This window comes from Pan troglodytes, chromosome 6, assembly GCF_028858775.2.
Source record: "Pan troglodytes isolate AG18354 chromosome 6, NHGRI_mPanTro3-v2.0_pri, whole genome shotgun sequence".
Classification (NCBI taxonomy): Eukaryota; Metazoa; Chordata; class Mammalia; order Primates; family Hominidae; genus Pan; species Pan troglodytes.
This window is the reverse complement of record NC_072404.2, coordinates 147,786,191-147,812,209: the sequence shown is the minus strand read 5'-3', so window position 1 is coordinate 147,812,209 and position 26,019 is coordinate 147,786,191. Positions and strand designations below refer to the sequence as shown.

At 47.6% G+C, this 26,019-nt stretch overlaps 1 protein-coding gene and 2 long non-coding RNA genes across 5 annotated transcripts in view; 2 read left to right on the top strand and 1 right to left on the bottom strand.

Moving 5' to 3' along the window:
- Positions 1–1,014, bottom strand: part of LOC107975952 (uncharacterized) — a 5,415-nt gene extending 4,401 nt beyond the window's left edge. Inside the window, exon 1 of the long non-coding RNA XR_001719513.4 lies at positions 839–1,014. This is a non-coding gene — a long non-coding RNA (uncharacterized LOC107975952). The remainder of the gene's footprint in view (positions 1–838) is intronic.
- The window catches only part of PLXNA4 (plexin A4), a 451,572-nt gene that overhangs the window by 139,100 nt on the left and 286,453 nt on the right, over positions 1–26,019 (top strand). The gene's annotated exons all lie outside the window — the stretch shown is intronic.
- LOC129135442 (uncharacterized) overlaps positions 1–26,019 on the top strand; it is a 51,390-nt gene that overhangs the window by 23,515 nt on the left and 1,856 nt on the right. For both annotated transcript variants that reach the window (XR_010158995.1, XR_008536266.2), the window contains exon 2: positions 157–26,019. This is a non-coding gene — a long non-coding RNA (uncharacterized LOC129135442). The remainder of the gene's footprint in view (positions 1–156) is intronic.

The window sequence follows — 26,019 nt, the reverse complement described above, 5'->3', positions numbered from 1 at the left end:
TAGTGGCATGGTGTTCGTTGCCATGGCCTTACCTCATCACTCCCCGTTTTTCACTCTAGCTGCTTAAAATATAAACCAGACCCATTGTCCCCATAGACGGACTCCCTTCAGAGTTGGACGGAGTGTGCAACATGTCATATGTCATCTGATTTGCAGCGTGTTTGGGTGATTGCCAGATGAATACAGGAAGAAGGAGAGTGCAGCCTGGAGTATGCAGGGAGATGTGTGGCTTTCCAGGGACAGAGTCTCCAGGCTGACACCTGACCCAGCAGGTGAGTTTGACAAGTTGCCAGCCTCTGAGGTCTCATATGTGGATTGGAAGAAAACCTAGAAGTCACCCATCATTTTCTGGGAACTGGAGAAGTCTGTGAGGAGCGGGGTTGGGGGTTGTCCCTAAGCCAGAAACCTCTAATTTAGAGAATATTAGTACAATTGTTCTTTCTATCCCAACAATTTGCTGAGAAATTGTTGGAAGCTGCTGGTACCTACTGGCTGGCTGCTGACCCTGGCCTTTGCCTCACAGGGGTTATCCTTGGACTACAAATCTTACAGCTTTGTAGGGGAAGAGAGAAGAGAGGAAGCGGGTACTCCAATGTGTAGGAAGGGGAAGGGAGATGGGCTCAGTGGACGTGCTGTGGATGGTCACACTCACACGCTGGCTACAGCCTGTCATGCGTCTCATGGGTGCTCACAGGCTCACCAACACAAAGACAAGTGTCGCCGAACACAGGTGGCCCCAGCAAACATCCACAGACAACCCCCCGGATGTCCGCCTGTATCTCTGACTCCTTCCTTTCACTTTCCACTTTCTTCAACACTCCTCATTGTTCTTTCTCACCTCCCCTGCGAGCCTCACCCCTCCTTTGCCCTCTGTTCTCTTTGTAGGAGATTGGGGTGGTCGGAGGATGGTGGTGGTCCTCCAGGCTGCTTGGGAGCCCCATGGCTGGAGGCCATTTCTGGGTCTGCAGGCTCCATCCACGGGGCCGATTAGAACAGGCTGCAGTCTGAGCAACTGTATTAAGTAGTGGTTGTCATGGAAACAGGGCCCTTGATGTTGTCTAGATTCCAGAATCTCTCCCCCCTCCCCACCTTGGTTATTTTCTTTCCTCCCTTGTTTTTTCCCCTGGGGCTATGGGTACATGTTCAGTAGGAGTTTGTGGACCCGCAGCTGACACTGAAGACTGCAGATCTCAGCCGGCTCCATGATGCCACCATTCTAAATGGGTCTGTGTGGCCAGGAAGCCCAAGGCGAGGCAAACATACTTCCTGCTCGAGTCCTAGAGATATAGGCTGATGTGTCCAGATGCCAGAAGCGCAGACTGACGCCCCAACAAGTGTCCTTTATGCATAAAGAAGGGCTGGGGAGAGATGGAACAGACTGGGAACTTGGATCTCAGCCCTGTCTCTTCCCAGGGTGGCCCCAGAGCAGAGACCTGGAAAGAGGTGTTGAGCCTCTGGACTTGGGTTCCTCATCCTGGGTGAAAAATTAGAGTGGGGACTTTGGTAAATCCCTGACAAGGCTAGTGTTTCATCCACACAAGAGACTAATCCTCTAACTCTCTACATCTGTACCTGTCAAGGCTGTGCCAGCTTATGCAGCTGAAGGTGGTCAGAGCAAAGTGGAGCTCACTGTTCCACACTTAGGATAACATCATTCATGGGCTGTGTGCCTTGGTGTCCCCAAATGAGGCAAGATGGGGTTCATGTTCTTTCATCTGACTACGTTTCATCCCAAAGATGTTATGTGGCTAAAAAGAGATAGCAGATGGCAAGCTCCTTGGAAAGAAGCAAGTATTATACAAAGAAAGCAATAGTTGTAGTCAGGAATCTACTTTAAGATAGACTTGAAACAGCATGACTTAAGAAAAGCCACAGACTGGTTTGTGTCTTGAGGGAATCTGAACTTCTAAGTCTGAATTTTGCTAAACATCGGGGAGAGACAGGATAGCATGCACAGAGTGTTCACCTACCTCTCTGCCCTCCTTGCCTCCCACCCTGGGCAGCTGGGACAGGCATGGCAGAGATGCCAACCAAGATGGATAAGGTGAGCTGGGCCCCAGGGACAGCAATGTGGGTACACTATGGTGGCCAGAAAACCATGGAACCAGGAGCTGGGTGCACACTGTGGCCAAAAGAGAGCTTGGAAAGCCAGCACCGGAGTGCCAAATCTGATGCCAGTGAGGGCACTGGGGAGAGAGAAGGAGAGACAAAAGCAAAGTGTCAGAAACTGAGGAAATAGGAACGGAAAGGAAGGGCAACCAAAGGCGGGAAGCGTCCTTGGAGTCAGGCAAGGCTGCGCAGTGGTGGGCAGACCAGCCTGGTTTCAAGACCCAGCTTGGAATAGTTGCATAGTAATGGCACCTAGTAGGTGCTGAACATGCTTTCATTGATGGGCTGACACTGGTTCATCCATCTCTAGGGACTGGGATCATCAACTTTTCCTTCTGTGAATCCTTAGCCTGGTAGCATGTCAGGCACTTTTGTTTCTAATTTCCCTCCTCTGCCTACTCAACTGAATGGAATGAGGGTATGGAGGGAATTTTCCAATATGGTGATTCTTTCTAGAATCCGAAGAGGTGCCAGATGAGGTTAGGAAGTCAGGGCGGACCTGAGTCCTTTTATCTCCTTGCTCAGGAGGTCGCGGATATCACAGGTATCACAGGTCAGGTCTTCTGTTTGGGGCCTCTCCTTCTAAGGGGTAAATTGTGCAGCTCTCTAAGTAGGAAATGATAAAAGATAAGATGGTGTCCAGCTGGTTCTCTTTTCTGAGAACAGAGAGAAAGCTTCATGCACAAGCCAGCTACTCTCTTCCTTTCAGTGGTGTTTCTGCTGTCTCCAAAGGGAAATGAATACTGAGCACAAACCTCAGAAAGACGCCCTATCTTAGAACAGTTCTGCTGTGGCCGTGGCCACATGTTTTCTCTTGCAGTTGTGTTTCATTGAGTGTCTTTTTACCTCCAGCCGCCTGTGTTTGGCACTAATGAGCAAGGGTGGCACTGAAGCCTTTGCTGGGTATGTAGGGTAGAAGGCTTCCTGTCCACTTCAGGGACCCCCAAAGCATGTTTTTGGTATTGCTTTGTTACTGTGACAAAAGGTGACATCAAACCAGTGGCTGTAGGAAAAGGTAACATCACAGAGTTGTCCGAAGCGGTGAGTGATCTCAGAGTCAAAAATATTGATTTTTCCCCCCAAGTTTTACTGTAGTAAAGGAACATTTATAGAATTTAGGAAATTAAATATGGCTCCTAAGTTTTCCAACGCAGTCAAGTGCTTTAGTCTAGTCATTTTTGTTGGCCCTGTTGCCCATTTGGTGTGTGTATCAACCGGAACTAGACAGAAACCTCCTATGTGTAAGAGCCACTGTAATGCACAATGTAAGTATAATGAGAAACACTTACAGTGGTGGGGTGGTAATGCATACAAGAGACATGATAGCTCCAACAATGTACTGTACTTGTTTGCAGAGATGCTGCGGGAAAAAAATGCTAAAAGGGACTCGAAAGGCCTAGGAGTTTAGGCAATGTCATTTCTAGTGGTGTGTTTCTGGAAAGATCCTTTACTTTTGGGGGCTTTGTCTATACGATAAATGAACCTACTTTAGAGGGATGTTGTAAAAATTAGATGAGATTTTTTTCACTTTTATTCAAAAGTGAACGCACTATCCAAATGCAAACTGCTTTTAACAATACTGTTTTCTTAAGAGACGTTCCCACAGCCTCCTTCTTACCCATTCCCTCAGTTTTTCCATCTGTGAAATAGTCCTTCCCCACACCCCATCAACAAGCAGACCTCCTCCCCTTCTCTCCCTCACGTTAGTGAAGGAAGAATAATAGATGTGAAAATCTTTGAGTTCCTTGGAACCAAGGAGTGGGATAAATACCCTATATTGATTATGATGATTATATCTGGGACTAGAAAAATATGATTGCCTGGTTGCCAGTAGCAACCAGATGGCAATGCAGGAGTAGGAACTTGAGCTGTGTTGTGTGGAGAGCTTCCCTGAGCACAGAAACACATTTATTTTCTTCTTTTTCTCAAATCCCCATTCCTGCTTTCTTGGACTGGCATTCTTGCTTTTGGGAGACTGGTCACTCATAAATGGGATTCGAAGGGAGTTGCAGAGAGGACTAACTAAAGGCTTCTTAGGGAATGCCACGAGTGACTGGTGAGTCGTCCGTCACCAGTTCTGGTACCCCGTTAGTTGCAGGGATGGGATACCCAGCTTCTTGGAGTGAGGAGGGTGGGCTGTAATTGGACCAGGGAAGAGAAGAGACTACTATTGTGGAGAAACACAGAACCTCCACGCAAAGGAAGACAGAGGAGCCATCTAAAAAGGTGTGGGGGAGAGCTCATGACAGAGGCCACCAGTAGGCAGTATGAGGAGGCTCTGAGCCTGGTTAAAACCACTTCCACCTAAGCAGAAACCAAGGTCTCAGGCAGGCATTGATTATGAGAGGCGAGGTCCTATCCTCGTCTCAGGTGTGAGCAACCGTGTCTCCAAATTCCAGATTCCTCTGTAGCACTGGGCTACGGTCTGTGCTGAACACACATTATCTCACGTACCCTTATTTAACCAATGTCCTTATTTACGTAGTCACATGGCCAGGGAGCGCTGAGGCCAAGACCAGAGCTCATGGCTGCCTGGATGCAGGGCCTGTGCTCTCTCTGCCAAGATGCTGATCATGTTCCTAGCAGGTCAGAGGCCTAAATCGTGAGCATGAGGGTTCCCAAAAGTGAGCCCTCTTGCAGGTCAGATGTCTTGCAGGTCAGAGGTCTTGGCTTGAATGCTGTGACACTCCTGTGTTCTAAGAAAGAAGGCATTTAACTTCTGAGTCACGTCTTCCCCCTCCCTTCCTCCTTCCCTCTCACAGTGTTGGGGCTATGAGTTTTCTGTTGAGCACATTGACTTGCCTGACAAAGGTCCCCACATGGGACTGCACATTTCTGGTTGTTGGTTTTCACTAGCTGGCTGAGGAGTGACGAGGAGGGTGTATGTCAGCTTCCTGAGGATGTGGTGTGTGCCTTACCACCCAGGATTGGGAGGGGGAGAGGGGAGGTGGGGAGTGATTGTGGACTGTGGTCAGCTACCCTTCCACCTCTCTGGCAAAAACAAGCTTCTCTGGCCTGACTGGGACTCCTGGCCAATGGACAGAATTTGACCAAGATTAGCAAATTTCTATTGAGAATCTGCTCCATGCAGGGCACGAGGGTAAGCACTTCACATGTTTAACCACATCTCAGCTTCACATGGACCCTGTGAGATGATGACTCCATTTTATTGCCTCGGTTTTACAGATGGGGAAACTGGGTTCCAGAAAGGACTGATCATTTACAGGGAGTAAGTGCTGGAGTTGGACTTGAGCCCAGTTTATCTGATTCCCGGGTCTACACTCATAACCACGAATCACTTTACAAGTCCCACCTCCTCCCACTGGCCCACAGCCACTCTTCCGCTTCACCCAGCGGTGTGGCCGAGGCTGCTGCTCCTGTCCTAGTTTAGGGTTTCTTTAAAGAGACTCCTTGCTTATCCAGTCCTTATGTACTCTGCCACCATGTTCACTTTCCTAATCTCATTGCCACCCAACCATCTTTGCTCAGAAGATTCAATGCCTCCCACCACCTACGGATGTTTAAACTCTTTTGCCTGACTTTCTTGGCCCTCAACAATCTAGAAACAGCTTAACTCTGGGTTGTTAGCACTCAAGCTATTACTCCTCAAGAGGCATGAAGACTGCAACCTCAGCTATGCATGTTCTTATAGACACCATCATGCCTTGCTAGTTGTTCTTTCTGGCTGGAATTTTTCTCTCCTCTTTCTCTGTGCCCCAACTGTGCATACCCTAATCTGACTCATCTTGTCAGGCTTAGCTCAACTGCCCCCTCTGTCATTGGCCCTTTCTTGGCTTCCTCAGCTGGACCTAATTCTCCCTCCTCTCTGCTTGCATAGGATTTGATCTGCCTTGTGCTACTTAACCATTTCCATCTTGCACATTGATTTACTAATTCACTCAGCATTTCCTGAGCTTCTCCTGTGTGCCTCATGCGGTGCTGGGTGCTGGGTGCAGAAGAGGAGTAATGTCCCTGCTGTCAGGGTACTAACCGCAAAGAGACTTGGTGTCTGTATGTGTCTGATACCCTGTGCCTGATTTTCCTCTGGCATGATGCCAGAATAGGCATTCACTCAATATGCTGGTTTTGAATGAATGAAGATACTTGGTACTCCCTGTTGCTAAACGGAGAGGCAGTAGGAGAAGACAGTGGTAAGTTAGGTTGTGCTGCATAGAAACTCAGGATGTTGGTCTCTTATTACCTTATATGCCACAAATACCCTCTGCATAGAGAGGGGCAGATTGAGACACAATTCCTCTTCCATATTCTTCTGGGGAGGGATTGTTTGCCCATCTAGGGAAAGCTGTCATCCAGCTGCCCACCCTGCTCCTGGGGACTGGGTTCTCACAGACATCAGAGGTGTCTTGAGTAAACCTCGTAGGATGATTTCCTGAGGGTTTGGATAGTTGGTAATAGCCTGGCCTACCACGGCAATGTGACCTAGAAAAGACTGACCATCAAGCCTTGTTCTAAATACCATGCTGGGTTTATGGAGTCAAGGAATGGTTAAACTCTGGGTGTGGAATAATCAGAGAAGCACAAAGTCTTCTAGCAACATCCTAGAGCAACAGTTGGCAAACTCCAACCCATGGACTCGATCTTGTTTGCCACTTGTTTTTATAGCTCACAAGTGAAGAATGATTTTTATGTTTTGAAATGGTTGAAAAAAATCAAAAGAACAATATATCATGGCATGTGAAAATAATATGAAATTCAAGTTACAGTGTCTGCAAATACAGTTTTGCTAGAACACAGCCATGCTTACCTGTTTATATATTGTCTGTGCCTGCTTTCATGGTGTGATGGCAAAGTTGAGTTGTTGCTACAGAGATTGCATGGCCCATAAAACTTAAACTATTTCTTATCTGACCCTTCCTGGGAAAAGTTTGCCCATCTTTACTCTAGAGGGCAAAGTTCTTCCTATACCCATCCATTTTGGTCAAGAAGGTAGAATTTCCCAGCTGTCCAGTGGGTGGGACCAGTGAATTGTAACCCAGGGACCAAAGACAGAAGTTAAGGAGCCTGCACATGGACAAAGTGTTGGCCTGGGGCTTGGAGTCCTGAGTTCTGTTGGCTTGGGGCAAGACCTTTTCTCTCTTGGTCTTTCTCATCTTGACAATGAGAAGTTTGGGCTGCATGATCTTGAAGGGGGACGTGGTTCTGTAGTCTACATGGCTATTCCACAGAGGGGTCTGCATTGCATGAGGACTTTCTGAGCCGTCCTTTGAGGCCCTGAGCTGGAGGCAGCCCCCAGCTGACCAGCAGGCAGACATAGGAGTGCCTTTGTCCTTCCCACTCTCCTTCAGGGTCTAAGCCCTTGCACCCCGAAAGCTTTCCAGAAGTACCATCTTTTCCTCACATTGGTCCCTGTTTGGACTCAGTTCAGCCTTTTTCTTTTCCCCTGAAGTGCCTGAGATCTAGGAGAACTGTAATTATGTAATTCTTCCTCGTTATCTTTTCTAATTGTTCTCAGAGCTGTTTCCTAAACTGATTGGAAACAATTGCAGACAGGGAATGGAGTGGGAGGTAGGCGAGGACCTGGCGGCTGGCCAGAGCTTGGCCGTCTGATGGAGGCAGTGTCTTGGCAGTGGTCTCAAGGACCGGGACAGAGGGGACCACCGGGAGCCAGGCTGCCCCATATGGTTCCTGTGTCTGAGTAGCAGGGGTAGCAAGAAGGAAACACTCACTGAGGTGTTGGAAGCTTCGGTTTAATCACCCCAAAATAATAAATCTCCCGCCTGCTCTCGGGCCCTAGAGACCCAGCTGTTTTCCCTTTCTCTGCTGACGCTGGTAGAGCTCCCTGGGGATTGCACCAGGCGCCAACAGGGATCAAGGTCCTCGCCTCCTGGCATCGGATTGTTTGTGCTTTCTTAACAGAACAAAAATTGCAACTCTTGAGCCATCCATCACCCCCAGAAAGCTAGGGAGAGCCAGATGGGGAGAGCATAGGGACTTCCCACTGATTTCAGCCTGAGTGGGTAGAATGGGGTCCCTGCTATGAGATCTTTGGGAAAGCATCAAAGGTGCTGGCTCTTTGGGCCAGAGCCCCAGGAAAGGGACCCTCCTGGGACGTCCCCGCTATTAGGAATTTGTCCCTTCACTGCATGGTTCTCTGCTGGGGGCAGGCAGAAGGCAGCTCATGCAGGGCACTTGGGGTACATGGGGCCTCCCATGTCACCTGGAGGCTTTCCTGCAGTGTCCCTTGGTTTCCCTGTCTGTGCCGATGTCCTCCCCTCCCCCATGCCTCGTCTCACCTGCTTTGCAGAAGCATATGGGTTTTCTAGCAAGGGCAGAGGAGAGGGGATGTGGAGGGGATGCCCACCTTGCCTGTTATGCACAGGTTCTCCCTGCATGTCCACACCATCTCTTTAACATTCCCAACAACCCCCTGAGGCGGGGAGATGGTCACTTCCATTTTCCTTTTGCAAAAACATTTGCAAAGGAAGGATCACATTGGATTCTGCAAGCATGTATGAAGCACATAGTGCATGATGGGTTCTAGAGAAGGCATCGGGCAGAAGAATAGGGTAAGTCAGAGCCCCTTCCCAAGAACCAGACTCTCCAAGATCACAGGGACAGTCAGACCATGACTTGCTGGTGTGCAAAGCCCAGCGGGTCTGACCCCAGAGCTCTTTCCACCAGCCCCTGAAGCTGCCAGTAAAGATGGATACTTGTTAGGCTGAAAGCTGTACTACTCGCTTAGAGGAGCTAGCCCAGGTTCAATTCTTTTAGGGGTGGAGGTGAGGGCCCCCACAAGTGTCACCCATGAGTTTATGACTGTGTGGGTGGGGGCCTGTCCATTCTGCTGTGTAGTTATTTCTCTTCCCTCTTTCCCAGCCTCTGGAACCAGAGAGGGGAGGAAAAAAGGAAGAGTGTGAGGGGCTTTGATGGGGCGCTGTGGACCCTAGTCTTCTACTTGGAGCACCCCAGCTCCCCTGGCTGTTTTTAAGGTCATGAATCCTTCCAGCCCTGCACTCCAATCCTGCCCTCAGTCAACCTCCTGGAGCTCAGACGTCCAGTGCGCCATTTCTCTGAAGGCTTTGAGGTCTGGGGTGAGGAGCAGGAAGAGGCCCCAAGGTCTTTTGTCTCCCAGAAGCTCTTCCCTCTGCCCTGGCAGAAGAGACAGCATTGCAGTGTCTTACCCAGTTGCCCTGCTAGGTTGCTCAAGTCTCCCACCACTTTTAAAGTTTGTGAGTGTCTTCAGTAGGAGTCACTGACTAGTTCTGGGGAAGAATCCCCTCCTGGGCCCCATTTCTTGTTTCATATGCTGAGCTTGGTCCCAAGGGGGTACAGGTGAGTGGATCCAGCTCTGGCCTGTGGGACTCTAGGGACTACTGCCCTAGGTCAGCATTTCTCAGCTTTTTAAAAATCACCTTTTCCCCCTTAGAGACAAGTTAAATTTAATTTAAATTATCTTTAATGAGACGACATGTGAATTTATTGAGTAATGTTGACCTTTGGAGGGCCACAAATCATTATGTCTAAGATTTTTTTTTCTTTTGCCCTCTAATTTTCACCCTCTGGGGAGCACTCTTGCACCCATTGAGAATGCATGTTCTGGGCTTTCCAGAAGACTATATGTTTTGAAACTGTCTGTAATTTCTCCAGACTCTCACTTAAGCTATAGAAAGGAGGGTCTCAGTGAATGAAGAATGTGCCTCCCAGGACTTTAGATGGTACTAAATCTGCTACTAGAGCAAATTTGCCTCAGTGTTTCTGGGCCTCTAAGTTTCCATGTATAGAATGCAAACACCTGCTGCTGCCCCTTCAACCAACAGGGAGGCCACACCTAGTGTCAGGTGGCCATGACACTGAGCTAGGGTTGGGCAGACATGACAGCACTGGTCACACTGTGTGCCTCAGACAGAGGTGGAGACAATACATCTATACTGTCCTGTTCCTACCCTAACTCCTGCCCGGCAACCCAGCCAGTGGAGGGGTGTTCCTGAGGGAGAGGACCCCCGCCCCCATCACCTTAGCCGCTCTACTGGGTCATCACCGGGGGCCATCGAAGGGCTGATGAGCCATGGCGGTGGGCTCTGCAGGATGATGGAGGCCCTGTGCAGTTGCTCTGGGCATCTTCTCTTGCTTGGCCGCACTTCTTGACACTCCCCCAGTTGTACACTGATCTCCCCCTGGGAGAGGCCCTCTTTCCCCTTTTCTGAGGCAGGAATGAATCCACAGCAGTGGCAGAGGCTGGGAGCAACCAGAAACTGCCCTGTGCCGCCTTCCTCCTAAATGAGGCACCCCAGAGTCCTGTGCCTGCACTTTATGAAGAGTTTTCTCAGTTTCAGGGACAGGGAGTTGGGGCCACTGAGCAGGGTCAGGGAGCCTGGGCAGGAGGCCCGAGGGCTGCAGAAGCCCCTGTCTGCCTCCACTGGAACTGTCTGAGGGAGGCACCATGTTCAAGAGCAGGCCAGAGCCCCCAGCTCCCGCCCCCACCTCGATGGAGAGTTTAATAGGAAGCACAAATGAGAAACAGCCTTCTGGAATTTGGCTTTGGTTCCTTTCTCTCAGTTTCCTCAAATGTTTCTTTCTTCTCTGTTTCCCCTGTCCTTCTCCTCTCTCTTTGTCCTCTGCCCTTTTCTTCCTCCTTGTATGATTTTCTGGCTGAGTGTGTGGCCCTGTCTGCCTGCCTGCCTGTCTGCCTGCCTGTCTGCCTCTTCTAAGGCAGGTACCCCTGACTGGGGTAAGGCAGGGCTCAAAGTGGGGAGAGGTGGGGATCTGATGAGGGAGGGTGAGGAAGGGGAGGAGGAGCCAGGAGGGGCCTGGGGTTCCGGGAGACAGACATTAACCCTTTCTTGGCCTAAGGACATCATTCAGCCTTCCCCTCCCCTTTCCCACCAAGGTCATAAAATCGGTTTCTTACTTTCACCAATTCCCCTGTCAGTGCCAGAAACACACAATTAGCTTTAAAAGTGTCTCCAAGCTGTGGCCAGTTAGAAATTTATGACTTTTTTTTTTAAAGCTTTCCTTTAAAGTGGCTAATTAGGTGTATTTCTCCAATGGTAATTTTAAAAATGCTAATTGGTCTGCACTCTGGAAGGAGGAGAAAAAAACTTTCCCCCTTATTATCTTGGCACTAGGGAGACATAGAAGAGATTGACACGGCCTGAGCCTCCAAGGAGAGAGGCTAGGCGCCTGCTCTTTTGCAGACTTGGCAGTGCGGAGGGTCCAGGAATGGTTTTCTGTGTTCCAGACAGTGGCCTTGCCAAGGGGACGTGGCACAGTGGGGCTAGAGAGGGCAGCTGGGGTAGGGCGGGGCAGTGAGTGGCTCACCCACCCAGGTGCCATGATGCTGACACCCAGCAGAGGGGTGGCCTTCCTGGGAGGATGGGTGAGCTGGACGATGCATGGAGGGCACACCATGGTCAGGACTCGGCTCTAGCACAAGATTTGACAGCTGCCAAACCACACGCTAGCAGAACCTCCTTTTTTTCCTATTTATTTATGTATAAAATTGTTATTGATTATATAATGTGATGTTTTGGTACATGTATGTAATGTGTAACCATCAGATCTGGGTAACTGGGATATGCATCACCCCAAACATTTATGTGAGAATTCACCATTTGAGGGAGGCTGTTTCTGCCAGGGACAATTACAAATGGAATGGAAAGGGGACAGTATCCTGGGTGTATAGTGTCCTCACATGGGGGAGGGGCAGGTCACAGGGAGCCCTGGGCAGGAATGAGGCTGGGAAAGGAATGCTGGCCTGGGGGGTTCTACTGACCTCCTGACTTGCCAGGAAGGGTGGGGGTTCCACCAAGATTTTGGTCCCTACAGAAGGATGAAGATGACATCAGCCTGGTTGGACGTCCACAAGGAGCAGTGCCCCCTCTACTCTCTTGTGGGCCTGGGCCAGGGCTCTCCAGCTGAGCTCCCTCCTCAGCCCCTTCAGTCATAGAGTATATTGGGACTTGGTATGGATTTCCTAGATCTGCCTCTTTTCCAAAAGTTGCTCAGAGATGGAGCAAAACCCAGGCCAGGGAGCGGGGCGCAGCCCAGCAGCACCAGCATGTGAATCCACAACCCCTGCGTTTCCAAGACATGGGCCTGATGTTGGGTGAGGGGCTCCCTGCTCCTCTTCCTGGGGCTGGGGAGTCACTGAGACCCTGGCGAGGAGGAGGCGTGGGCTCATGCCTTTCAACGTCTCAGCCTTCTCTGTGGGAAAGCTAAAGTGGGGCTAGAATCAAGGGCCTCAGGTGACCCCTGCTCGTGTTTAGAGGCAAAGGGCATGTTCTGGGAGCTGATCCAGAGGGGAGGGCAGCCCTGGGAGGCATTGACCTCCATGCAGCCCCGCCTGGTTCAAGGGGGCCTGATGGGGAGTGGTGCGTTCTCCTAGAATGCTGTTGCTTTCTCCTTGTGGCCCCGATGGTGGTGGCTGTAGTGTGGCCATCCCCATGTGTTGCTATGTGAGTAACGCAATTACGAAGACACAAAACAGGGATGAAGAAAAACATTCTGCAGGAGAGAGAAAGGGAGGGAGGACCAGTCACAATCAGCTCTGTTGTTATCGGATCATTTCAGGGAGGAGTAGAATTCCAGACAGGGAGCCCAGTCCCATTTAAAACCCTGTGCTGTTGTGGAAGGGAGGAGTGATGATCAATTAAACAGATTCCTCAGCTTGTTTGCTGAAATGAGCTTTTATTAAGGATGTCACTTCCCCTCTTTGGCTTCATGACCATCTCTAGAAAAACTGGATGGACATACATGTGACTGATATTCTGGCCCCAAATCTCTGCAGCTCTCTGCAACTTCCCTGAAGTGCTCTCAGACTCAGTTTATCCATCAGCAAAATGGGAAGAGGGAAACCCCTTCATTCTCTCTGCTGCAGTGTGACAGATTCTTTGGAGCCCTGAGGGAGGACAGAACAGGGCCTAGATCCTAGCTTTCCACTTCCCAGCTGAGTGGACCTGGGAGCGTCCCTTCACTACGTAAGCTTTGGCAGGTTGGGAAAAGTTAAATGAAATAATAACATGAATTGTGCAAAATAGAAATATGGACTAAATCTGATTGATGTAAAAGTGAAAGATGAGCAATGCAAAGTACCCAGCACAGTGCTGGGAATGCAGAGCCTCCGCAGGGCAGATCTGATTTCTTTGCTACCCCTCCTGGCTAATTCCATGGTGTTCGCACAGGAGGAGGCTGGAGAGGATGAACACAGTTCAGGAGTCGTGTAACGAATTCCATGCCACCCCAAGGGGCTAGCGGGGCAGGGATGATGAATGTTCTTAATCAGAACCTGCCACACCATCCATTCTGCTCTCCCTTGACTCTCTGCCTCTGATGAGGTGGAGAAGCCTGACTCCCTCAGCTGTGGGAGGCTTTGCTTGGCAGATCTCGCCTTCAGAGGTTTCCCGAGGTGCTAGGCCAGCACGTTTGTCCATCTTCTGGGGTTATCCAGAGTTACTTAATCTTTATGATCCTCTTCCCAGTGGGGTAATAATACCCCCTTTATAGGGATATTATGAGGATTAAGAGAGATTATGTATGGCCAGGAGCTCCTGGAACAGGGCCTGGGCCTTGGAAAGTGCTCAGCAAATGTTACTTCCCTTCCCTCTGCAAACCTAATAGACAATAAACTGGCAACTGGACATCTGACTAAGCACATCGTGAATTAGCTTGAGTCATAAAGGAGACAGAAGGGGACCGAGAGCCAGGCCATTAGATATGGCCAACACGAATCTGTCTCTGGATGAATTACTGCTGGACAATTAGGATGGCCCCTATTAGCATGGCTGCTTGGAAGGGTGGCACATTCATGGATTTTGGAGGTCGGCAGCCATACTTTTGATCTCAGCTTTAATGATGCACCAGCTGTGTGACTTTGGGTAAGTTGCATATCCTTCTGTGCTTCTCTGTGTGTGCACATACATGGGAAGAATTAAATGCCGTTGTGGCTGTAGAAAATCTGGAAGGACACAGTAGATCCCAAATAGATGTTCATCTTCTCCCCTCTTGCTCTCTGAGGTGAGAGATCAGTTCCGTCTGAGTAAGGCACCCATTGTTCTGCAGGAAGTCAGATTCTTTGCATCCCATCCATGCAGAGCCATACAGGGTGGAGGAGGGTGCTGGGCTCACATGTTCACCCTTGTTTTCCAGCTCCTAGGGTGGGGCTTGCATAAGGCATAGACTCAGACCATTCGGTAACCAACTGAGCAAATCATTCCCAGAGTATAACCGTTTTTCTGTGACTACAGGTGTCTATTTGACAACGACTTCCCTGTGAAAGGCTCAGGGCACTTTGAAGACATTACCTCATTGTTGGGAGAATTTTAGAAGCATCATTTGATCTATTTCACAGCCAAGGAGGGTGAAGAATACAGAAAGACATTGGCTTGCCCAGGGTTGCAGCGAAGCAGTGATGTATTTGACATCTCAGTTCTAAGCTGGGGTTCCCACTGCGATACTCTTGGTAACTAAATTGGTGTCTCAAAAAAGAGGTTCTGGGATGCTCTTGGGGATCTCTAGGGTTCATTTGGGATACTAGGACCAGACTGTGACCCTGGAAAACATTATTAATTGGGATAATAATAATAATTACCATTTTGAGCACTAAGTTGTAAGTTTTGTGTTTGATATTTTGTATCTTTCATCTTATTTCTTCTTCACAACAGTCATTATATAGAAGGTAGTTATTTTTGTTTTGTAACTGAAGCTGTGGTAAAAAAAACTTTAGCAATAAAGTAAAGAAGCAGCTAAGATTTAAATTCAGGGATGTCAGCCATAAATAAAGCCCACTCGGTTGCCCTGACACCATAGTAGAGAAGACAGAGAGGGTGAGCAGAACGGGGGAATTTTCTAGGGGCAGAGTGATGATAAGAAGATGGAGTGAGATCCATCCTTGGTATTGTTGGGGAAGAGATGAAGAGAGTTTGTTGTCAATGTCATATGTTAAAACTCCTCTTACATTCTAGGGCAATTTGGGACCCACCTTTTAAAAGTGAGTGTTCTCTTATTTAGCCTTTAAAAAGAAGGACATTCTGACACATGCTACAATGTAGATGAACCTCGAAAACATGAGGTTTAAGTGAAATAAGCCAGACACAAAAGGACAAATGCTGTATGATTCCACCTACATAAAGTACCTGGAGTAGTCAAATTCATAAAGACAGAAAGTAAAATGGTAGTTGCCAAGAGCTGGGGGACAGGGGAATAGGATCATAGCGTTTAGCAGGGACAGAGTTTCAGTTTGGGAAGATGAAAAAGTTCTGAAGATGGATGGCAGTTGTATTAGTCCATTTTCACACTGCTGATAAAGACATACCTGAGACTGGGCAATTTACAAAAGAGGTTTATTGGACTTACAGTTCCACATGGCTGGGGAGACCTCAAAATCATGGTGGAAGGAAGGTGAAAGGCACATCTCACATGGTGGCAGACAAGAGAAGAGAAGAGAGTGCATGCAGGGAAACTCCTGTTTTTAAAACCATCAGATCTCGTGAGACTCATTCACTGTCACGAGAACAGCAGAGGAAAGACTTGCCCCCATGATGCAATTACCTCGCACTGGGTCCCTCCCACAAAACATGGGAATTCAAGATGAGATTTGAGTGGGGACACAGCCAAACCATATCAGTGGTGATGGTTGCACAACAATGGGAATGTTCTTAACACCACTTAACTCTACACTTAAAAAAATTGTTAAAATGTAAATTTGAAAAGAACTGAGTGTTCTTCTTCCTATTCAGGTGCTTAAAGGCAAAGAACTTTTTATTGTGCAGAGGCACCTGTGGGGCAGGTGGGAGCCCTGTGGCTTTAGTTAGCTGAGGAGGCTGTGGAGGCTGGAGCCTGAGGCTAGGTACCAAGGAGCACCAGAGGATGAGCCCAGCCATAGATTCTATGCATGAGCCAAGAAAAGTATTAGAAAGGGCAGAGGCTCTCTTGCTGTCCCCTGGACCAGCAGCTCAGGAATCTACTGGATCACAGTCCCATGGGTAGACAAGCAAAGAGACATTTCAAGGCAGAGTGAGAAATGTGTGATACAAGAAGTGCATCCTCTTGGAGGACACAGTTCAGGGGAACAGAGACCATCAATTAAATACATTAGAATTCATGCTCTAATACAGAGGCACAGGAACAATGTGGACTTGACCTTGACTTGTGGGCAGGTGTGGAAGAGGTTGGTGGGGATCCCCTCACTCCCACCTATTTGTAGATGCCAGAAGCCTTGAAGAGAAGGACTGGCAACATGCTGCAAGCATTGGTTGATGTGGTGTGGTCTAGAGGGTGACAAACTGGCTCCCAGGCCAAATCCAGATCACCTCTGATTTTGTACAGCCCATAAGCTAAGGATTTTTTTCCCGTATTTAATGATTTAAAAAAAAAAAGAAGGCTATGTCATAGCCCATGAAAGTGACATGAAGTTTGAATTTTACTGTACATAAGTAAAGTTGTGTTGGAACACAGCCACATTCATTTGTTTATGTATTGTCTGTGGCAGCTGTCATGCTTCAACGGAAATGTTGAGTGGTTGTGACAGAGACCATATGGCCTGCAAAGCTGAGAATATTCCTTATCTGGCCTTTACAGAAAAGTTTGCTGACCCTTGGTCTAGTCCAGTATTTTTTCAAACTGTGGGTCACAGCAGGCAGTCATGAATCAACTTAATGGAACATGACCAGAATTCAAAAAAGAAAAATAGAAGAATGGACAGAAACTATCAGAGTGTATCACTTGTTGTAAGGCTGTGTTTCTCCTTAAATATTTTCTTATTTCCTTTAACTTTTATTTCAATTAAGTATGTATGTGTATTCTCAGTCATGAGCTGAATTATTTATCTTACTTATGGGTCTTGATCAAAAAAGTTGGAAAGCTCCTTGTCTAGGTGAACCCAGGAAATTTCTAGTTGTTCACCCAGTTATCTGGGATGAAATTTGGATGCAGGCTGCTCAGCTACCTGTGGTCAAGGGAGCAGTTCTCTGCTCCTGCAGCCCAGATCCAAGCTAAACTGGTGGGTACAAGATTCTCTGCTGCATTTTTCTCCCCGGAAGAACTGTGGTTTCCTCTGCCCAGGACACGATGCCTGGCCCCAGGTAGAACCCTTTCCTTGTTCTCGCCCAATTTTCTCCCACTTAAAGAGGAAGGTTTCCATTTTCCCTCTGGGAATGAATGAGGAATGTTCACTTCCAGGCAGAAAGACAAAAAGAAGCAAGTCCCAGGACCAAGGACGCAGAGCTCCCTTCCCAACCCTTTGACTGACAGCTAATACTCAGTGACAAGGAGACGGTGCCTGTATGTGGTGACAAGAAGTGAGATCCCAGAAGGCTCTGTGTTTACAAACATATTGCCAAAAGTGTCACGGATACAATTGAAAAACATCAATAGTGATCGATGGGAACAAATCACTGGCCCCAGCCATTAAAAAAGAAAGTGAATCCAGGCCTGGAGGAAGTGAAGGGGAAGAATCTGTAGAGGATGGGAGCATGGTTACACCCTCTGCATCTCACTTCTTCCCCTCCTGCTTACTCTTTGTTCTTCTTCCCACACCCCCTGCTCCACCCTTCTGCTCGTCACTGCCAGTTGCCCCCTTTGCAATGGAAGGAAAACCACTGATTTCTACAAAGCCTCTGCCTTGGTCTTAGAGATGGAATCTGAGCAGAGCTCCCTGCTTTCCTCTTCCTTTCTCCAGGCAGTGCCCAGGATGCCTGTTGAATTTCAAGCAGTGAGTTTGTGAACCAGTTCTTAGCCAAGCTTCATGTTCTCAAAGACATTAACAATAGGCATCCCTCCACACAGAGCATTAGGATGTGATATGCTTTGTCTGAGCAGGGGATTCTAGGACTTGAGAGCTAAGCTGGGTTGGATCCATCTTGATCTGGAAAGTTTTGGGAGGCCAAGGAACTATGTTCAGCAGAAAGTTTCAATCCTGATATTATGGTGGAAAACAGGAGCAATCACAACTCTAAAAATTTGAGGTGAATTTGCCACTGGAGTCTGAGGGACTGGAGTAGAAATCATGGAGAAACTTGGGGGAGGGATGAATGAACTTTGATGGATGGAGAGGAGAACCTTTCCTGAGTTCAGGTCACTTTAGAGCCTGGAAAAGGGGTGTAATCATTCTTTTAAAAAATAAGATAAAACATACAGCAGCAACAAGAAGGGCAGTGCTTGTGCCAGAGCTGCAGAAGAGTCTAGAAGGACTCAGCAAAGAGCTGGGGTTGGTTGGCTAGGTGCTTGTCTGTGGATGGTCATTAAGACTCAGTGCCCAGAATGCTAGTTCTAAATAAACTCAAAAAGTCTTCCACAGGAGGAATAATGAATTAGAAGTGTTTTGTCCAAATAAACCAAAGTGACCTAAGAAGAGAGTCTTTAGAGCACCAGGTGGTTGCAAAGAAAGCAATTTCCCCACAAAACTAAGGAGGTAGATAGGGGGCCCAGAGAGAAAGAGAACAGAGACCCAAGGACCAAAGAGTAAACCAGCTTTCCTGGGATGAAATAACAGCAGCCCAGGCAGAAACCAGAGTAACAGATTGGGCATTTGTTGATCTCCTGCTCCTTCTCTCTCCCTCTGTCTCTCCCTCTCCCCTCCTCCCCCACCTCTCCCCCTTTTTCTCTCTCTCTCCTTTTCAGTCTTTTTCTCTCTCTCCTTCTCTCTCTCCCTCACACACATATATACATTCATTCATTAATCTATTGTATTGCTTATTTATTTTGTGCAAGGCATTTTTCTGTACACTGGGAATTCAGATTTAAAAGATACAGAAATAAAATCTCTGCCCTCAAGGAATTTGTGAACTAAAGCATTACCTCATTCCTTATCTACTGGACAAAGTCTATATCCTGAGATTTTTCACTGAGTCTCAAAACAATTGCGTCATTTAAGTCACTGAATATGTAGTTTGAGGGAACAACCATGAAGCAAGGGTCTAGGAAGAAGCAGAGGAGGCAGCCCCAATCCTAAGCGCAGGCCCCATGACACAGGGATCACACTTGGCCATGGTGACAATTATGTGGCAGGTCGGAGATGCCCAAGAATGTCCAGACAAGGAGCCTTTTCTGCCATTTCATCTCTGGCTGTCAGAGGCTCCCCCACAGCCCTGGTCCGTGGTAAATGAGCTGTCAAGAGGATGGATTGGCCTCACGCAAAGAGGTAGGTAATGATCTTTGAGGCCAGGGGGAAGCGGGAGTCCCTGTAGAGTGGGCATACACTTAGCTTAAGAGAGTGTGAATTTCTAGTGCAGACAAGAAGGCATTCAGCAACATTCTGTTGCAGGACTTATATAGTCATGGGAGGATATAGTCACTTTTTTTTTTTTTTAACTAGAATCTGAAATGCAGTTGAATTTTTCCACATGCTGAGATGTTTTCCATTTTAGTACCTTGTAGAGAAGCAACTGTGAGTTTGTGATGAACAGTATGGGGGTGGGAGAATGGGGCACTAGTCCATAAAGTGGTTGAAGAACTGTTAGGTGTCATCCATCCACTCTTCCATCCAGCCAAACATCCATTGGTTTACTCAAGAAGTATTTACTGAGACTGAATAGGAAGAGAGTCCTACTGGGCTGCTTCCCAAACTCCAGGTTTGCCATTTATCTTTTCAATTGCTGCTATTTTACAAATGTTCAATGTCTCATTCTTGGACAGCCCTGTGCCATTATAAGAAAGGAAGATGCAGCAATACAGCTAGTGATTTACCTGTCAGGAGTCATAATAGTGTGAAGACGTGTTGGAAATCACCTCTAAGTACTCTGATATTTTCTGTGCACATCTCAGAAGGGATCAAGGATGAGGATGATGGGAAAAACCCAGAATGACAGGCTGGGTGGGATGGGAAGAGCCTTCGACATAACTGGCTATGTGACCTGGGCCATTGGCCTCCCCAGTTGTCACTGGCCTTATTGTAATGTATGAAAAGAGGTTGAATATGCTAATCTCCAAGGCCCCTTCCTTCTGTGGCATTTCTTGAAGTCTCACTTGTTAATAACAGCAACCAATTGATCCATGTCATGCTGCCCTAGGTTCTCCTCTTTGCTCTTCACCCTTTTCTTGTCCTTTCTAGATGGGAAGAACTCACAAGTTAATGCCATCCTTCCTCCAGCTGGTTATCCTGAAAAGTGTTTCTATTTGCCAACATCTAGCCTTATCCTCTAACCAGTGTTACCTAGTGAATTTTCAGTAAAAATGGCAATATTCATATCTGCACTAGTCATTCTGGTGGCCACCAGCCACATGGAACTACTGAGCACTTGAAATGTGGCTAGTATGACTATGGAACTAGATTTTAAATTTTACCTAATTTAAATTTAATTTAATTTTAAAGAACCACGAGTAACTGGTTATCAGACAGCATAGCTATAATCTATTCTTTCCCCAATGCTCTCTAGTCTATATCAAACTTATCTGTTCATTTCTTCCTAAATCATTGGTTAAATTTGGCATCTGTAGTGAAACTTCTTTGGCTGGAATTCTCCTTGACCACTTACTAGCTGCAGAACCTTGGGCGGTTTACTTAACCTATCCAGACCTCAGTTTCTTCACCTGTAAAATGCAGGTACTGATAGTCCTACCTTGTGGGGTTGCTTTATTGATGAAAATAATTAATAAAGAACACTTGGCACAGTCCCTGGAACTTTGTGTTGATAAAGGTTAGCTGAGAGTGAGGAGAAGAAAGAGGGAGAAAGGGAAGTGTATTTCTACCATCTATCTCCTATTAGAGTTATGTTTTGCAGGCTGACTGTCTAACCTGTAGTATTACTAGTTAGCATATGGAGACAATACTGTCTCCCAGGGCCCACATGTGTATCTTTTTTATTTGAGTCTTATCTGTTTGCCCAGCTCTCCTGATACCTCTGTTCCCTGCACCAGAGCAGATACAAATCTCCTAACAGCAGCTACACTGACACAAGCTGAGAGGCCATATCCCTGGTCTCGCACACACATACATGTGAACATACCCGTGCACACACACACGTCTTATAAAGCAGACAGACCTGCAATCTCATTTCTTCAGACTTCTGTGTCTTCTGGCTGTGGCTCCTCCTCCTTTGGGCGATGGGGAGCAGGGCGATGACCCCATTAATTCCAGGCAGGCCCTTGTTGCTCTGCAGGCCGCCAACTCCCTTTGGACCTCCCCTCTGGCCAACTTGATCTCCCAAGTGACATCTCTCAATCCTGCCCCAGGAATCAGATGTCTAAATAGCAAATGAAAGATTAATGCCAGTGGCCAAGATTAGGGTGTGAATAATTTAAAGGGCAGAATAAGAGACAGCTCTGCTTACCAGCAGGGCTGCCTGGTAGAGGTCAGGGAAAGGGTAGGGGCCTGTGTAGGGCCAAGGATAGGAGGTTGTGGATTCCAATGGATTGATTTGGGAGAGGATTTGTTGTCCTTGGCGTTGGAAAGAATTTGTAGTTACAACTAGGAAATGGATCCTTTGGCGTTCTTATCAATATAGGGATTGTGGGTTCCATGAGGTGTGTGGGAGGTTTTCGTGTGGGTGCCATGTTTCCATGGAACTCATAGCACATCCTATGCCTCTCATGATAAGTACGCCTCTTGCCAGTGTCTCTGTTCTTGTTGCCACCTTGAACCTGTTGGGCTATAGGAATCCACATGACTGGGGACTAGGGGCTGATTAATTAGCCACCCCCATAATCAGTGGAGTACTTTCTGTGGTTATGGGATGTGAGGTGAGGAGTAGCCTGATATTTGTGAAATAAGCAGATATTTTACAGAGAGTATGGCTCTTGTCCAAGCATCAAACCTCTGTGTGGATATTTTTTTCTCCCCTCCCTAACATCTCGGTCACCTCTCTGCCACCCCAGTCTCCTGTTAGGTTTACCGCAGTCTCTCCTCTGATGGTTTGGGGTTTGATAAATATTTTCCCCTCTGGAAGTCTTTAGCAGTGCAGCAAAAAGGTTACATGATGGATTCTCCCCATCACTTAATTGAAGCCATAAAAAATGAAAAGAGAGTTTCCAATAAACCAAACCATTACTCACTGGTGGATGAGAGGGGATCCCAGAACCAGGACCTGGAAGGCACAGCTGGCAAGCCCTCCAGCTGACTGTCTATTATGATTATTAATCACAACAGCAACAGGGTTCATCTGTACCGAGCTTCTTAATGAACTTGGACTCATGTCCTTACAAGGTTGTAGCCATTACAGCAACCAGGGCTTTTCCATTTAAAATCCCTGAAGGCTGATTTGGATGGATGTCCAAGTGGATGCATATGTCCCAGTGCTCCCCCAAATTATGAGATATGTGTAGTCGTGTCTAGGCCTGAATAGTGGAAGAGAGATAGCTCTATCTGCCATGATTGGGAGACTTGTGTAGTGACTAGCAGTGTAAGAGTATGACTGGTGGCGGAGTGCATACCTTTTTTTGTGAGCACAGCTTGATGGCTACATGTTGTGAATGGGGTGTTGAGAGTTTTGTTTACTGGATGGTTGATATGGGGTTGGGAGTGAGGAGTGTATAGTGGTCATGGGTGTATATACTCTAAAATAGCATCATCTCTATGTAGATTCCATAATATATGGGTTTCCAGGTACATCACAAGTAGGAAGACCCTAGAATTTATTTTCCAAACTGGAAGAGTTTTAAAAGTAAAAGAGGGCATTGCTAATATTTTGCCTGGGCCACACACATAAACCAGCAGTTTCAGGCAACCAGAACCGTGGAGTAACTCCATTTGTAAGGCACCATTGAATTGCTTAGGTGTGTTTTCCATTGTGTTTTGCTCTGAGTTGGGTTTAGTTTGAGGCCATGTCTGTTGGGGTTGGTGCTTTAGGGGAGTGGCAGAGGGTACCTCTTTGGTGGCAGAATAATCGTGACATCTGTCACATGGTGGAAAAAGCAGCCACATGGTGGAATAAACAGCCCCCTGGCTCCAGGGTCAGAGATGTCCTGGTTGTGTGCCCCTGTCTTGATGCTGGGGGACTTTGGTGTTCACTCCAGGAGTTACTGGAGACAGGAAGCCCAGCCAGTGAAGCAAACCCCTGGGCTGCTCCAGGGAAGGAAGGAAAGACCCCATCGAGGAAATCTTCAGAGTTGCTTCCAGGCTTTGCTGTGTGCCTGTGCAGCGAGTCCGGAGGCAGACTCTGTTCCAGTACGATTGGGTCTGTCCTGGACTTGCCCAGGCCTCAGTTTACCTCTGTGTAACACTCAGGGAAGAATAGTATCTAGTAATGAGAGTGTTAATGCTTGAGACAGTGTTGGGAATGAACTGTATAAGAACAGCATGCCTTCTTTTCCATTTTCCTCCTTCCTTCTCTCTCCACCCCCCCCCATCTATCAAGTGACTTTGTTTCTAAAGACCTCAGATCTTTGTTTCCTAGTCACTAATCCCTCCACATCAGCAATAGTTTACCTCTGTCATGGCACCCCAAGGTTTAGGAGGAAAGGAGAGGGGTCGTCCCTCCAAAGCTTGGCCAGCGTGTCCTGCATGGAGGTCCCTCCCCGGTGCTCCAGGCCCTGGTTTTCTCTCCAGTTCACTCTGGGATCCACAGCAAGCAGTGAGCTCTCTGGAATAACACCTACAAGAATTGTGTCTTGGCTGCTTTCTCCAGAGGTCCTCTTTCCCACCTCCTCCCTGAAAACGAAGAACTCCCCCATGCTGCCAACAACTAGATGTAAACAGAAATTAATCCATCTGTGCCAAACCTCAACATGTCACCTGATCCTTATCACTGCCTCATAATCGCCTCCAAGGAAGATCTTATTATATTAAAAAGCAATTGCCCTCTATGCTGGTAACACTAATAGATTTTTGTGTGATATTTATACAGGATTTCGTTGTCAGCTCACGAGATGCTATTCCCTTCCTTCTACCTCTTTCCTGCTCCCTTCGTCTTTGCCCAAGTCTCCTATGATTTCAGTTTCTTGCAGGTCGCTGTCTGCAAGGTGATCGGCTCCATGAGGGCAATGCACCTGACTTCTTGACTGTTGTATCGTCAGCATGGGAAGCATGCTTGGTGCATAGTAGGCATACCATTTCATCTAGCAACTTCATTCATTCATTCAACAGATGGAGCTGAGGTCTGGAGGGGGAGATATGCCAAACACCAAACAAATAAATAAAATAATAAACAGTTATCAGGGCTTTGAAATAAATAAGTAGGGTTTTGAAATAGAGGATAATCAAGTTTTGGGGGTCTACTCAGAATGGAAGGCTGGAATGTTTGCTCTGAGACCTAAAGAATGTGAGGAGCCGAGGTGAGGGGAAGAGTGTTCTAAGTCGAGGACACAGTCCTACCTGGGGGTTGTGAAGTGGAGAACAAACTCGGCACCTTTGAGGGCCTGAGAAAGGCTCCCTGTGGGCAGACCTTCATGAAGGGAGGCAGAGGGCATTGGTCAAGTTTGGAGGGGCAGGCAGGAGCTAAGCCATTTCAGAAATGTCTGGGGTGGTCAGAGCATTCAGGGATGTGACCATGTGATTGGACATAGAATTTGGGATCCTTCACATTCCAAGCATAAATATCGATGTGAATGAGAGACCAAGCTCCTGGGAAGTCTGTGGTGTGGAAATGCAAGGTGAAGTTGGTGAAGAGTGGAATTTGAACTGGGGATGCCAGAATTTCTGGGCCTTTTCTTCTCCCTCACACGGACTGACACTCATTCCTTCATGTCCTTTGTTCCTCAATGTTTACTGAGATGATGTCAACATATACAGGGAATTTGGACTCAGAAGGCTCGTGCTCAGATGGTGGCAGAAGTTGAAATCAGGGCCTAGCTGAAGCCTTGTGATAAGTTGAAAAGACCCAGGTTTCAAAAACAGCCACAGTCGTAACAATGGCAATGACAGCCCATTCTTGCCTTCTGGGCTCTTTGGTGTCAATAAATTCAAAGCAGTTTCAATTGAAAATAGATTTGATGGTGAGAGCCAAGCCCGTAACATACCCTTCATCAGCTATGGTCTTGTCAATTATGCATCAGAAGTAGCTGCTGATGAGGGATTCCAGGGTGAAGCCCGAACAGGTGGCGAGGTGCCAGAGCCCAATCTGATTGGTGGAAGATACCCATTCAGAGTCTGGGGAAACGTAACCTGCACAGAGAATCACCCAGCTCCAAGAGAACTTGGGCTTTCATCTGCAGTGAGGGAAGAGATGGGAGAGTTGTTTGGACACATGGAGCAACTCATTAATTAGAAGTTAAATGTCCCCCTTTCTCTGCCAGCTCTGAATACATTAAAGTGAAAACATGAGATCAAGCACATTCTTTTCGTTCTCTATTTCTAAACATTCCTTGCATTAAAACCCTCATGTTTCTTTATTCCATGACAGCCGGATCATGTCATGGGCAAACATAATCGGGATGATGGCCAAAGCACCAGAACTTTTTCTAAAAGATGCTACTGAGAACTGGGGCTTGCTGCACAGGCTGGTATCTCCTGGGGCTCACATCTGAGGTTTGGGCTTCCAGTGGAGTTTCCACCTAGAATGGATGCTAGCCTGCTGTGGGGAATGGACAGATGGGTGGGTGCACCGTCAGAAGGGGAACTAGCTGGAGTCGAGGCAGGTTTGTGGCACCTTCCACACCTCCTGATGGAGATGAGTAAAAGCATAAATGATAGCAGTCTTCCCCACCAGCGCCTTGGGGAGGGGAGTGATTGCATTTCTGTTTTTGGCCAAAGTGCTTGGAGACAGGCAGCCTAGACAGACGAAACCTTTATTATCAAAAGGCAGCACTTGGTAACCCTCCTTCCTCTATGACACCAGCCTCTCTGGTTGTCAGCTCATAAATGTGTCTCCCAGTTACAGAGCACATGACGTAATCCTGTCAGATCTCCTCACTGCCCATTGGGACGGAGTTGGCAGTTCTAACGGTTATCCCTGTGGAGGGGGGAAGGCTAGGCTTGGGTCTGTCTCAGCTGTGCGAGTGACAAGGCAGCTTCACATCTCTGTGCTTCCTTCTCCCCATGGACGAAGTCAGGAAAAGTGTCTCTCCTTCCTGTTCCTTCTGAAG